The sequence below is a fragment of the Monodelphis domestica genome, chromosome 1 (genome assembly GCF_027887165.1).
Source record: "Monodelphis domestica isolate mMonDom1 chromosome 1, mMonDom1.pri, whole genome shotgun sequence".
Lineage (NCBI taxonomy): Eukaryota > Metazoa > Chordata > Mammalia > Didelphimorphia > Didelphidae > Monodelphis > Monodelphis domestica.
Window position 1 is genome coordinate 529663389 of NC_077227.1, and position 12770 is coordinate 529676158.

The 12770-nt window shown below is 36.9% G+C and overlaps 1 pseudogene; it reads left to right on the plus strand.

The window, feature by feature from the left end:
* Positions 1-209: 209 nt before the first annotated feature.
* Positions 210-1305, plus strand: LOC100617122 (non-histone chromosomal protein HMG-14-like; annotated as a pseudogene).
* Positions 1306-12770: the final 11465 nt, after the last annotated feature.

Below are 12770 nucleotides of genomic sequence, written 5' to 3' on the forward strand. Positions count from 1 at the left end.
TTTTACATTAAGAATTTGATTTCTGTGCTCCTGCTGTGGGTCCTAGCAGCCCAGCTGCAGAAGGAGAAGCCTCAGGCCCAGAATCCCTGCTTGAAAAGAAAGATTCCCAGCCAAGACCCTTTCCTGCTGACCCCAGATCCAAGTCGCTTGTGCTGGTGCTAGCCTGTCTCTGAGGAGATTGACCTAAATGATCCCTTCTCACAGCCAAGATGCACAAGAGGAAGGTCAACTCTGCAAAAGGGGAAGTAAGGTAGAATCCCAAAAGGAGGTCAGCAAGATTGTCAGCTAAACCAGTCCTTGCAAAGGTTGAATCTAAGCCCAAAAAGACAAACTGGAAGCATAAATCAGAGGTCAAAAAAGTTCACACAGAAGAACAAAAAGGAGCAAAAGGAAAACAACCAGAAGTGAGTAACCAAGAAGAGAATAAAGAAGACTTACCTACAGAAAATGGTGAAACTAAAAATGAAGAAGGCCCAGTCTCTGATTCACCAGGAGAGGAAAATCCAAATCTGAATAACATCTTATACCAAGTCTTTTAACAGTTGTCCCTATTACCTCCCTTCTTGTACAATTCAAAGGACTATTTTTGCAAATGCCAGTTTTTAGTAGCTCTAGAAACACATTTTTAAGGAGGCAATCCCACCTCATCACATTAATTTTTAAAAACATTTAAATAAATGTAAGCCAATCTAAAGTGGCTTTATTTAGAATTCTATTTAAAGAGGTGAAATTACATACTGGTTGTTGATTTGGTATTTTGTTTTAATATGGCCAGAAATTAATAGAATGTTGATTAGGAAGGTGTTCCCTGTTTTGTGCATAGGTTTAACATTCCATGAACAGTTTTTACATCATTAAGTGAAGCATAGGTGGCCATTTGGAATTTTGACCATGAATTTAAAGATCTTATTTGAATTCATGTGTTTTCCATCTTATCTTTCAGTACAATTTTTTCCTAAATAAAACTGCCCTGGTGTTGGATCTTCTTTTCGAAATTGTGTGCTATCTGTGACATTCTCATCTTTGGGTAGTGTAAATCTTGAAATCTCTCAGACTTGTGAATGTTAAAAATTTTCTCATCGGGGAATTCTTAATTGGAACAAATTCCCTACTGAGAAACATTCCCCATTTTGATGTGAGAACTCGCCAGGATCAGAAATGGGAGGACCTCTATTCCACGGGTACTTAAGACCACTTTAGGGCAGAAAACTCCTTGCTAAACAAAGAAAGTACTTGGATCCATGCTTATGGTGGGGCAAGGAGTTCTTTGAGCCAAGCCTGTTTTTAGAATTGATACAATGAGATGCTAGGTACCTAAAAGGGTCTGGCAAGTTTTCTCTTGATGAGATTAGTTGACTCAGCTGTGTTTTCTCTCCTTCAGATTTACTGAGGAGATTTGGTTGACACAGCAGCATTTTTTCTGATTCAGACTTACTGAGGAGATTGGTCGACTTAGCAGGAATTTAGATGGGCAGTCCTTTGGAAAGCGTCTACAGTGATTGGTAGATGTAGGGACTTACGGGAGGTGACATGGGAGAAAAACCCCTATATAAGAAAAAGCAGAATCTCTTGATAGAGGCTTTTGGAGAAATCCTTTTGGAGGATCTCTGATGAGGACCTCTTGGGAAGAATCTCTTGAGAGAGGCTCTGGAGAAGGGAAGCTCTTGGAGGACAATCTCTAAGGAAGTCTTGCTGGAAGGCTCTCTGGTGAAGTCAGCTGAGATGGAGCTGGCCTGGAGTTACTAGAATCCTTGTTTAGTCAGACCTTGTGGTGAGTGTTAAAAAACTGACTGATTTCTCTATTAAGAATCAGGTCTAGGCCATATTGGCTTGAGGACCTTCATACTTATTCCTTTCTTACTCTCTCTCTCTTTCTTTGATTACTCATTGTATTGTTAATTAAAATCTCTATAAAACCCAATTGACTTGGGTATTTGAATATTCTTGTACATGTCTTTTTCCTTATTATCTCTTTGGGGTACAAACCCAGCAGTGCTATAGCTGGATCAAAGGGCAGACAGTCTTTTATCGCCCTTTGGGCATAGTTACAAATTGCCCTCCAGAATGGTTGGATCAATTCACAACTCCAACAGCAATGCATTAATGTCCCTACTTTGCCACATCCCCTCCAGCATTCATTACTTTCCTTTGCTGTCATGTTGAACAATCTGCTAGGTGGGAGGTGATACCTCAGAGTTGTTCTGATTTGCATCTCTCTAATTATAAGAGATCTAGAACACTTTTTCATGTGCTTATTAATAGTCTTGATTTCTTTCACTGAAAATTGCCTAATCATGTCCCTTGCCCATTTTTCAATTGGAGAATCTACAATTGATTTAGCTCTTTGTAAATTTGAGTAATTAAACTTTTGTCAGAGGTTTTTATGAAGATTGTTTCCCAAATTGTTGCTTCCCTTCTGATTTTAGTTACATTGGTTTTATTTGTACAAAAACTTTTTAATTTGTATAGTCACAATTATTTATTTTACATTTTGTGACTCTTTATAAGTCTTGCTTGGTATTAAAATCTTTCCCTTCCCAAAGGTCTGACATGTATACTATTCTCTGTTCACCTAATTTACTTATCGTTTCCTTCTTTATGTTCAAGTCATTCACCCATTCTGAATTTATCTTGGTGTAGAGTGTGAGGTGTTGATCCAAACCTAATCTCTCCCACACTGTCTTCCACTTTTCCCAGCAGTTTTTATTAAATAATGGATTTTTGTCCCAAAAGCTGGGGTCTTTGGGTTTGTCAAAGACTGTCTTACTGAGGTCTTTTACCCCAAATTCCACTGGTCCTCCTTTCTGTCTCTTAGCCAGTACCAAATTGTTTTGATGACTGCAGCTTTGTAATATAGTTTGAGATCTGGGACTACAAGGCCACCTTCCTTTGTATTTTTTTTTCATTATTTCCCTGGATATCCTTGATCTTTTATTCTTCCAAATGAACTTTGTTATGGTTTTCTCTAATTCAGTAAAATAGTTTTTTGGTAGTTCAATGGGTATGGTACAAAATACATATATAAGTTTGGGTAGGACGATCATTTTTTATGTTAGCTCGTCCCACCCATGAGCAATCAATGTTTTTCCAATTGTTTAGATCTAGTTTTAATTGTGTGGAGAGTGTTTTATAGTTGTGTTCATAGAGTTCCTATGTTTGTCTCGGCAAATAGATTCCTAAGTATTTTATATTATCTCGTGTGACTTTAAATGGAATTTCTCTTTCTAATTCTTGCTGCTGAACTGGGTTGGAGATATATAGAAATGCTGGTGACTTATATGGGTTTACTGTGTATCCTGCAACTTTGCTAAAGTTGTTGATTATTTCAATTAGCTTTTTGGTTGATTCCCTGGGATTCTTTAAGTAAATCATCATATCATCCGCAAAGAGTGTCAGCTTGGTCTCCTCACTGCCAATTTTAATACCTTCAATTTCTTTTTCTTCTCTAATTGCTACTGCTAGTGTTTCTAGTACAATATTAAATAACAGAGGTGATAATGGGCATCCTTGTTTGACTCCTGATCTTATTGGGAAGACTTTGAGTTTTTCCCCAGTGCAGATGAAGTTTGCTGATGGTTTTAGGTATATACTGTTTATTATTTTTAGGAAAGGCCCTTCTATTCCTATACTTTCTAGTGTTTTCAATAGGAAGGTGTTGTATTTTGTCGAAGGCTTTTTCTGCATCTATTGAGATAATCATGTGATTTTTGTAGGTTTGCTTGTTCATATGGTCAATTATGTGGATGGTTTTCCTAATATTGAACCATCCTTGCATTCCTGGTATGAATCCTACCTGATCATAGTGGATAACCCTTGTGATGACTTGCTGGAGTCTTTTTGCTAGTATCCTATTTAAGATGTTTGCATCTATATTCATTAGGGAGATTGGCCTATAGTTTTCTTTCTCTGTTTTTAACCTGCCTGGATTTGGGATCAGTACCATGTTTGTGTCGTAAAAAGAATTTGGTAGAACCCCTTCTTGGCTTATTCTGTCAAATAGTTTGTATAGTATTGGAGTTAGCTGTTCTTTGAATGTTTGAAAGAATTCATTTGTGAATCCGTCTGGACCTGGGGATTTTTTCTTAGGGAGTTCTTTGATGGCTTGTTCAATTTCTTTTTCTGATATGGGGTTATTTAGGTAATATATTTCTTCTTCTTTTAGTCTAGGCAATTTATATTTTTGTAAGTATTTATCCATATCATTTAGATTGCCATATTTTTGCCACATAATTAAGCATAGTAGTTTTTAATGATTGCCTTGATTTCCTCTTCATTGGAGGTGAGGTCTCCCTTTTCATCTTGAATACTGTCAATTTGTTTTTTTTTTCTTTTTTCCCTTTTTTTTAATTAGACTAACTAGTACTATGTCAATTTTATTTGTTTTTTTTCAAAGTACCAGCTTCTAGTCTTATTTATTAAATCAATAGTTCTTTGACTTTCAATTTTATTAATTTCTCCTTTGATTTTTAGGATCTCTAATTTAGTCTTCATATGAGGGTTTTTAATTTGCTCACTTTCTAGTTTTTTAATTTGCATGCCCAATTCATTGACTTCTGCCCTTCTTAATTTGTTTATATATGAACTCAAGGATATAAATTTCCCCCTGAGTACTGCTTTGACTGCATCCCATAGGTTTTGAAAGGATGTCTCACCATTATCATTTTCTTCAATGAAGTTATTAATTGTTTCTACAATTTGTTCTTTAACTAGCTGGTTTTGGAGAATCATATTGTTTAATTTCAAATTAATTTTTGATTTATCTATCCATGTACCCTTACTAATTATTATTTTTATTTCATTGTGGTCTGAGAAGGTTGCATTTATTATTTCTGCCCTTTTGCACTTGTTTGCAATGATTTTGTGCCCTAGTACATGGTCAATTTTTGTGAATGTACCATGTACTGCTGAAAAGAAAGTGTATTCCTTTTTGCCCCTATTTATTTTTCTCCATATGTCTACTAACTCTAATTTTTCTAAGATTTCATTTGCTTCCCTCTCCTCTTTCTTATTTATTTATTTATTTGATTTATCTAGTTCAAATAGGGGAAGGTTCAGATCTCCCACTAGTATAGTTTTTCTATCTATTTCATCCTTGAGCTCCTCTAGTTTCTCCTTTAAAAATTTGGATGCTCTGCCATTTGGTGCATACATATTGATTACACATATTTCCTCTTTGTCTATACTGCCTTTTATCAGGATGTAATTACCTTCCCTATCTCTTTTAACTAGATTTATTTTTACTTTAGCTTTGTCTGATATCATGATTGCTACTCCTGCCTTCTTTTTTATCATTTGATGCCCAATAGATTTGGCTCCATCCTCTTACTTTCACGCTATGCGTATCTACCTTCCTCATGTGTGTTTCTTGCAGACAGCATATGGTCGGGTTTTGGGTTCTAATCCACTCTGCTATTTGCTTGTGTTTTATGGTTGAGTTCATTCCATTCACATTCAGAGTTATGAATACTAGCTGTGTATTTCCCAGCATTTTGATTTCTACTCCTGGTCCTGCCTTTTCTTCTTTCACTATTTCCTTCTATACCAATGTTTGTTTATAGTCATTCCCCCTAGTTCCCCCCCCCCTTATTTTACTTCTCTTTCTACCCCCCCCTTCTTATTCCCTTCCTTATTTTCCCCTGTAGTGTGTTTAAAATTCCCCCACCCACCCTCTCCCTCCCTTGTACTGCTTCCCTCTTCACCAGTACGTTTTTTATCTTTCTACTCCCCTATAGGGCGCAAATCTATTCTCTTCCCCAATGGATTGGATTGTTCTTCCCTCTTTGGGTCAGTTTCAAAGTACATAAGAGTTGAGTATTTCCTATCTCCAACCTCTTTACCTTTCCAGTGTATCGATGTTCTCCACCCTCCCGCCATGAGCTTCTTTGTGACATAAATTTACCCCATTTGTTTCTTTTCCCATTTCTTTTAGTCATAACCTCTTTTTTTAGCTCTAGTCATGTATATATATACATACACATGTATATGTATTTATGCATGCATATTGTGACAAGGAAATCACTTTAAAAGACTGATATATATTAATTTAAGGTCGCCAAGGAATTCAGCTATGTAATTCCTAAATGAAAACTCAAGTCAGCCGTCAACCTTTTATAGAGTTTAATTACAAACAGGAGGAAGAAAGGAATTAGAGATATAGAGAAAGAGGGAGAGAGAAAGGGGAGAGAAGGGAATAGGGCTTAAATACCCCTTCTGTTTAGGCTGGGCCAAAAGGCCCAAGCCCTTAGATAGCTGAGGCAAAGAAAGGAGATCAGTCCCTATTACTCACGTGACCAAAATGGAGAAACAGTCTCAGGGGCCTCCACCTCCAGCTTCCTTCAGAGCAGCACAACCTCTCAGAGCCAAAAAACTCTCCAACCCAACCCCCCTCCGTCCTCAGACCCCTCTATCATTAAGGAAACCCTCCAAGTTCCCTCCCCTCAGTTCTCAGATCTACCAATCACTGTCCATCATTTTCCCTGTGCCAATGGTGGCTCTAGCTTAACCCAGGACCACCCAGAGGTCTGTGGCTTTGCACATGTCTGTTGAAGGTCATATTCTCAAATAATTAAATCCTGATCCTTTGCTGCAGCCCTTCCTAAATCCTCTTACCCTGAGTAGGGTAGAGTTTGGAATAATTAAATTTTGATCTATGCTGCAGCCCTTCCTAAATCCTGTTAGGACTGAGTAGGGTGGAGATTGCAATTTCCAAGACTTGGTTCTGTCATTCCAAGTATCTCCATTGTATCAATTCTAAAAACAATCATGACTCAAAGAAATTCCTGTTCTATGCTTAAGCATAGGTCAAAGCCTTTTCCATTGTTCAGCAAAAGGTTTCTGTCCTAAAGTAATCTTAAGAAGGGAGGAGGAGGAACCTCCCATGCCAATGGGGTTCACATTCCAATAGAGTTCCCACTCTCAATAGGAAATTTTTCAAGTATGAAATTTCCCAATGGTGAAATTTCCAACATTTATAAGTCTAAGAAATTTTAAGGTTTACAATATATCTATATACCTATTTATGTCTTGTCCTTTCATTCTATACAGTTTGTCACTGTTCCCTCTGAGTATAATTCTTCTAGCTGCTCAAGTGATAGCAATAGTTTTTAAGAGTTACCAATGACCTCTTTTCTTATAGGGATACATATCATTTTAACTTATTAAGTCTCTTAAAAAATTTTTGTTGTTGTTTTGGTTTTTTTCCCCTCTCTTTTAATTACCTTTTGATGATTCTCTTGAGTTCTGTGGTTGGACATTTTCTGTTCAGGTCTGATCATTTATTTATGAATGCTTGGAACTCTTCTGTTGTGTTGAATGACCATACTTTCCCCTGTAAGAATATAATCAGTTTTGATGGGTATTTTATTCTTGGTTGTAGACCTAGTTCCCTTGCTTTCTGGAATATCATATTCCATGCCTTTTGGTCCTTCAGTGTGGATGCAGACAGATCCTGTGTTAACCTCACCAGCTTTCTATGGTATCTGAATGGCTTCTTCTTGGCAGCTTGTAATATCTTTTCTTTAATCTGATTGTTTTTGAATTTGGCTATAACATTTCTTGGTGTTGTCAGTTGGGGATTAAATACAGGGGGTGATCTATGGATTCTTTCAATCTCCACTTTCCCCTCTTGTTCTAGGAGGTTTGAGCTTCCCTGTCCTCTGGAGGCTTTTGATTGCCTTAAAGTCCAGCAGTCAATGAGGATAGGTGGGGAGCTTGGGCTTCCCTGCATTTTGGAGACTTTTGATGGGGTTAAGGTCAGCTTGGTTGGGCTAGGTTTACTCTGAGTTTTAAACTTCCTGGACAGCTGGAGCAAGTATGGAGGATCTCCAAAGCTCTGGCCAAGCTGCCAGGTCTATGCTCCTTCTAGGCTGCCATCTTGACTCCTCCTCTAGGTTTCTTTTTTTTCAGAAGACCCTGCTCTCTAAGGGGGGAGGGGTCATGGCCTCCCTGGGCTCTGAGAGCTCCTGATGGGATTAGGTTCAGCTGGTTTGGGCTGAATGAGCCCTGAAGCAAAAAAAAAAAAAACTCCTCCTCCACAATCTGTGTTGAATCCCCAGAGACTGGCCCAGGTTGCTTTCAAGGAATGCCCTTCTGAGCAACCCTTTTGCTGGCCCTGAGGTTTCTGTCCTTTCAGTAGCTCTGAGGGCTCCTGATGGGATTGGGTTCAGCTGGGGCCCTAAAGCTGGAACCTCCCTTGAGACTCAGATGGAAGGACCCAGCCAGGGGGCTATAGGCTTCCCCCTTCTCTCTATGTTTCCCTGCCATCTGTGTTGGGGGTGCCCCGGAGACTGGCTCAGGTTGCTTTCCAGGTGAGTCCTTCAGAATAGCCAGCCCTGAGGCCCTTTTGCCTGCCCTGAGGTTCCTGCTGCTGCCCTGGGCTCAGCACTCTGGGTTGGGGGGGGGATGGGTCCTGGGACCTTTCTTCTGCCTACCCCTTAGATCGGAGTGAGCTAGGGTTCTGGCTTTTGGGGGGCCATACCTTTTCATCCAGGTCCAGGAGGAGGGTTCCCCGGGTCTGTCCTGTTGTTCAGCTTGAATTTCGGTGTCCTAAGAGCACTCAGTTTGCAATCAGTAAGGAAGGGTTTCCAAGGTCTGAACTTTCGCTGCTTCTAAGCCACCATCTTGACAGGAAAGGCTGACTCTTAACTGCTGGATTTTTCTGGAAAAAAAAACTAATCTCAGGAGATTTTCCTTTTGAGAGAGAGACTTAGATATCTTATTCTCTCTCCAATTTTCTTACTTCACTCTTTTTTCTACATTTTGTAAATAAATTGTAAATAAATATCTTTGGAATAAATGAAATTCCTGGAAACCATACTCTTAAATAATTCAGTCCAACCCTTTTAAAAATTAACCCCTTTTCCCCCTTACAATTCTATGAAATTTGGTGTATATACATTCATTATTAATTTATTCTATATGTCATCCCTTGGCAAAATATAATTTCCTTGTTGTTTATCTCTTTAAAGTCTACTTCTACTTTTATTTTTTTTTTGTGAAATCACAAATGCATCCCTTGCCTTTTTCTAAAACTTCAGCTGAAGGATAATAGAGTCAAGCCCCCTTAGTTCATTTGTTTGTGTCTTTTTTCAGATATGTTTCTTATAAACAACATATTGTTATATGCTACTTTTTAACCCATTCTCCTATCCACTTACATTTTTAGAGTGAGTTAATCCCATTGTCAATCATAATTATTATTACTATCTGTGTTTCTACAAGATTTCTATAATGAGATTATAGTAACCTTGTGTTAAACAAAAATAAAGATCCAAGCTTTTAGGAAAGGAATTGACTATTTGTTAAAATCAGTTGGGAAAACTGGAAATCATTCTGGTAGAAACTAGATTATAACCAATATCTTACAATTGTTATGATTAAAATTTGAGTTTCTAGTAATAAAAGTATTATATTTTATGAGGTTTATTAAAGATTAAGAAATGAAGACAATAAAAAATAAGAAAGCACATGGCTTAGAGGTCTGAATGGTCCATTCAATGTCACTTACTGTATCCTTGCAATCTCCGAGTACAGGAAGAGAGAGATCAATATGCTTTACAGCCAGTTTAAATTAAAATTTTGATCTCACCCAGGTGGGGATCTCAGTGAGATTAGAGGGCATCTTGGGAACTAGAGCAAGGACTTCTGGGGATTGAAGTCCGCGGTTCAAATTTCCATTTTTAAATTCCCTTGTTTGATCATTTGGGAAAAAGATTTTCCCCAAAGGATCATGAAAAAATAATCAATTTAAGGATTACAATAATTTGAGGATAAGAGGAAAAAAGAACAAAACCAATAATTGCTAGACGCATTGACAAAAAGCAAGTTAGGGGGCAGTCCCCTTTGGCATGAAAGTATAGATACAAATAAATATTCAATCAACCACACCCAAAGTTAATTTTTGATCTTCTTGTGCAGCTTGTAGTCTGGAGGCATCTTGGTGGTGTCTTCTCCAAACAGTTCAGTATCTGGATTTAGAGAGGTAGCATATTTCTTGACCTAAAATTCTTCTTAGAAGGAATTTAAACTTTGCCATTTAAAATAATATTATTTTTTACATTTTCCTGTGAAGAGGGTGATTGAAAAACACAGGATCACTTAGAGATGCATGGCTGAGTTATGAGGTATATGAATCAATTGGCAAGGGAAATTAAAACGACATCAAAAAATCCAAATAAAAAAGAAAATTTATGGATAAAAATATAGACTATCAAAGTCTTATGTGTAAAAATTCTAAGTAAAGGAAAAGTAAATCTATAACAGGCCTTGAATCAGGGCCCAAGTAAAATGATCTAAGCAAGTAAGCATTTACCCAGTCAGTAGCCAGGATTCCAGAAAGTTGCCACACTATAAAAAGACAGAAAAGGGACCAGATTATAGGAGGCAAGTAGGAGCCAAGTTTGGGGATACTCATCTGTAAATATTTTCAGAATGAGGGTGGACACAAGGAAGACCTATGTCTTAACATATGTTAAACATCGCAACCTTGAGTCTTCACACTAGGTTCAAGACATTTGTATTGGCTTAGAAGTGCATCAATCTGTCCTGGATTGATTTATCTTTGGCCCTATGCAATGGCTCTTTTGTGTATATCTTGTCCTGGAATCAGACAGAATCATTAAGCAAAGTCCCATAATTTTTTAAAACAATTAGTGGCATCATTTTTATAGTCTCAAGCTTTTGGGACATGCATTAACAAATGTATTTTAAACTTATATTACTGCTAAATCAAAAAGTTAAAGAAAACCTTAATGCTGGTGACATGTGCTTAAAATATAAAAAGGAGAGAGAAAATTTTAAAAAACTGAAATAGTATATTGCACATGCAAGAAAAATATAATAAAAGAGTTTTAAAAATAAAAATGTAGCTTATAATCATTGACACTCTGTGTCAGCTAAGAAAATATAGAATACAAGGCTTTCTTACCAAAAATGAGATCCATTTCCTTTTCATAACTCATCATGATCCACAAGCAAATGAATTTTACAAGGTGATATTTTTCATTTTTAAAGAACAGTAGTATAAATATGTAGATATCATTATCCCCAAATTTCTCAATAGCCCAATTAAATACAATAGCAAACAAACACACTATCATTTCACATAAATTGCTGCATGGCATTTTTAAAAGCCTATGAACTGATGGATATTTGTCACAATTTTTTACAAATATAGCAAATCTTTCGACCTTGGTAAACATATTTTTGAACTAAGTAAAATTCATTTGGGGTTTAGAACATCATCAAGAAATCTAGATATCATTCTGGTGGAAGTTAAGTAGTGAGCTGAAGAGTTATAAATGAGAGATTCTCCCCTTTTTTTTATTTGGGAGGCTTCTAGGGTACAATGCCCTGGGATTAACTGCCCAAATTCCATTCACATTTTTATAAATGCGGGAGGATGGGGGGTTATAATTGTATTTCACTTCAGCTATTAAAATGGGCCTTACCTTTTTGGTAGGGGCAGGCAAAATGACCAGAGATTATTAAGAAAAAAAATTCTAAAAATCATGTCTAAAGAACCCTTAAAATCAATTGAGATATTTAACTCATTAAATTTCCCAAAGGTTGTTGTAGCAATTTTCTGATGGAATCCATCTATCCTCTAGGTGACAATTTACAAAGTCAAAAATAGAAAAGCTGTTTTTTATATGGGTTACTCAATAATGTTTGTTCAGTATAGTTATAGGAGAAAGGCAACAGAATATAATGGTAGTTAAAACCCAGTACATTAAAGTGATCCAGTATAACAGAATAGTATTGGATGCAGTAATATAGGAACTTAAAATCACAAAGTTAAACCTTAGACAAAACATTCAGCAAAATGCAATAGAATACAGAGATTTTTATAAAACACAGAGTCTGAAATGCCTTAAAAATATAACCTCGACCAAAAATTGGAAAACAAGGGGGTGCCCATCAATTGGGGAATGGCTGAACAAATTGTGGTATATGTTGATGATGGAATACTATTGTGCAAAAAGGAATAATAAAGTGGAGGAATTCCATGAAGACTGGAACAACCTCCAGGAAGTGATGGAGAGTGAAAGGAACAGAACCAGGAGAACATTGTACACAGAGACTGATACACTGTGGTACAATCGAACGTAATGGAATTTTCCATTAGTGGCAATGTAATGTCCCTGAACAATCTGCAGGGATCTAGGAGAAAAACACTATCCACAAGCAGAGGGCAAACTGTAGGAGTAAAAACACTGAAGAAAAGCAACTGCTTGACTACAGTGGTTGAGGGGACATGTCTGAGGAGAGACTCTAAATGAACACTCTAATGCAAATACTAACAACATGGCAATGGGTTCAAATCAAGAACACATGTGATACCCAGTGGAATCACACGTCAGCTATGGGGGGTTGGGGGGGAAGAAAATATTCTTTGTCTCTAACGAATATTGCTTGGAAATGATCAAATAAAATATTATTTAAAATTATATATATATATATATATATATATATATATATATATATATATATATATAGGCATCTAAATGGATAATCTAAAAAAAAACACAAAAAACAACACAAAAAAAAAACAAAAAACCCAAGGAACTTTAAAGAGACTGGAGGTAATATTACCTCCAGTCTCTTTAAGTTCCTTGGGTTTTTTGTTGTTTTTGTTTTTAATTATCCATTTAGATGCCTATTGTCATAAGGCAGAAGATTGGTAAGTGGTAGGCAATGGGGGTTAAGGGACCTGTCCAGCACCACATTATCAGGATGTGTCTGAGGCCAGATTTCAACTAAGGACCTCCCAT